The 2,785-nt window shown below is 43.1% G+C and overlaps 1 pseudogene; it reads right to left on the reverse strand.

Annotated features, from left to right (window-relative positions):
• Positions 1-630: 630 nt before the first annotated feature.
• On the reverse strand, positions 631-703 carry LOC129037773 (U4 spliceosomal RNA; annotated as a pseudogene).
• Positions 704-2,785: the final 2,082 nt, after the last annotated feature.

The raw sequence follows: 2,785 nt of genomic DNA on the forward strand, positions 1-2,785 counted from the left end.
GTTTGAAAGCAGCCTGGGAAATGGATCAAGACTCCATCTCTACAACAACAACAACAAAAACACAGTGTTTTCAACTAAAGGAGCCATACAAAGGATGTAATACAGATTTATTAAATTCAAAACCAGGCTGGGCACGGTGGCTCACACCTGTAATCCCAGCACTTTGGGAGGCAGAGGTGGGCGGATTACCTGAGGTCAGAAGTTCAAGACCAGCCTGGTCAACACGGTGAAACCCCATCTCTACTAAAAATACAAAAATTAGTCAGGCGTGGTGGTGCACGCCTGTAATCCCAGCTACTCAGGAGGCTGAGGCAGGAGAATTGATTGAATCTAGGAGGTGGAGGTCACAGTGAGTCAGGATTGTGCCACTGCACTCGAGCCTGGGCGACAAGAGCGAAAGTCTGTTAAAAAAATTTCAGAAAAACTACTTTTCTGGAATACAAATCAGAATAGTGGCTGCTTGGGGATTAGGGGACAAGGGAAGTTGAGTAGACTGTAAAGGGATTGGGGGAATTTTCTACAATGGTGGCAATGTTTTCTGCCTTGATTGGGGTGTTGGCTACAGATAGATATTTGTAAAAAGCCATTGAATTATATACTTAAGATCTGTGTGTTTTACTAAACTATTCCTCAATTTTTCAATTAGCAATAATCGGGCCTCGGATAAACCTCATTGGCTACGATACTGCCACTGAACAAAGCTATTCCTCAATTTTTAAAAACATATCTGTATGGAGTGGATACCCAGACCAGGGTGAGGCTGAGGTGCAAACAGGCCTACCTGAGGTGCTGGGCAGCCCTCCAAGACTCCAAGACTAGGTGGGCTCTGGGCAGACAAAGCCTCCCTCTCACAAAAGGTCTGGGAACCCTTTTCAGGGGGCTCAGAGTCTGGCCACGTCTCTAGGTTTTCTGACAGCCTAGACACACCATGATATGGGGCTTATATACAGGACCAAGAACCCAGGGCTTATACCCAGAGCCTAGGACCTGGGGCTTATACGCAGAGCCTAGGACATGGGGCTTATACCCAGAGTCTAGGACCCCAGGCTTATACCTGGGGCCTAGGACACAAGGTTTATATGCAGAACCTAGGACCCGGGGCTTATATCCAGAACCTAGGACACAAGGCTTATACCCAGAGGCTAGGACCCCAGGCTTATACCCAGAGCCTAGGACGCGGGGCTTATATTCAGAGCGTAGGACACAGAGCCTGTATTCAGAACACACTAACCTGGAAACAGATGCTCTGAAACACAACTAGGAGAAAACCTGGCAAATGTCAGTCGTGATTGTCTCTTGTCCCCGTGCAATAGGATTACAAGTGTCTTCCTTTTCTTTGTTCTTGTTGGTTCCTTATAAATTTAAAATAAATGATTAACCTCAAATGTATTTATGGACATGTGATTACATATAGAAGAGTGATTGTTAAATATTCTTTCTCAGGATAGCTTTATACTCTGAAAATCTCCTGTGGACCCTAAGGAACTTTACGTGAATTGCATCTATCAATTTTACTGTAATACAGATTAAATTTGAGGAGGTTTTGAAATATTTACTTATTTTAAAATAGTAATGATTCCACAATGTCTACATATTTCAAAACATCATGTTGTACACGTTAAATAATTTCATTTTCAATTAAAAATAAGCTTTAAAAAGAATCCAAATTGCTCAATTTTTTAAATTAAAAAACAACAAACCCATTGTTGTATGTTAACAATAAATAATTTTGTATGGAAAGCAACAATATCTTCTGCAAAATTAGTGAGTTGCATTGTTTTCCACTGGCAAATCTCTAGGTAGATGTCTGAGCTGATTCTCAGATCTGCTTTTGCCTTCAATCTGTTACAATGTCACACATCACGGCATCTCTGGAAAATTCCACTGTATACTCATGGGAGAATGAGAATGAAAAAAGGCAAATCACATCTTACCATTATTATGAAAATAGTTTTGGCTACACTTTGAGAACTACTAATATAGAGTATAATCACAACTGTATAAAAATAGGCAAATAAAATTTCTGAGTAAAAGTGTCATGGTGCCACCTGGTGTCATCTTTAATTATTGCAATGCCTGCTTACCAAACTTGTCTATGCACACGTATCAGGTCGGTGCAAAAGTAATCGCGGTTTTTGTCTGGGTGTGGTGGCGCACGCCTGTAATCCCAGCACTTTGGGAAGCCGAGGTGTGCAGATCACCTGAGGTCAGGAGTTCAAGACCAGCCTGGCCAACATGGTGAAATCCTGTCTCTACTAAAAATACAAAAATTAGCCGAGAGTGGTGGCACACACTTGTAATCCCAGCTACTGGGGAGTCTGAGGCAGGAGAATCACTTGAACCCCAGAGGCAGAGGTTGCGGTGAGCTGAGTTCACCCCATTGCACTCCAGCCTGGGTGACAGAGTGAGACTCTGTCACACACACAAAAAAGTCATCGCAGTTTTTGCTATTGAAAGTAATGGCAAAAGCCGCGATTACTTTTGCACCAACCTAATAGTATATGGGGTGTGTGTGCACACTATGGTTTGTGCATGTAGGCTGTGGGCATGATGCAGGCTGTGGGCATGATGCAGGCTGTGGATATGTGTGGAAATATGTGTATCAGTGGTGTGTGTGCAAGTATGTGTGAACATGGTGTGTGCATGTAGCGTGGTGTAAATGTGTGCACGCAGTGTCTACATATGGCTTGTATGTGCCTGTATTGCATGTGGTGTAGATGTGCACACATGCAGCATGTGGCATATGTGTGTGTTCCTGTGGGTCATGTGTGCATGTGATGTAGTG

This window comes from Pongo pygmaeus, chromosome 4, assembly GCF_028885625.2.
Source record: "Pongo pygmaeus isolate AG05252 chromosome 4, NHGRI_mPonPyg2-v2.0_pri, whole genome shotgun sequence".
Lineage (NCBI taxonomy): Eukaryota > Metazoa > Chordata > Mammalia > Primates > Hominidae > Pongo > Pongo pygmaeus.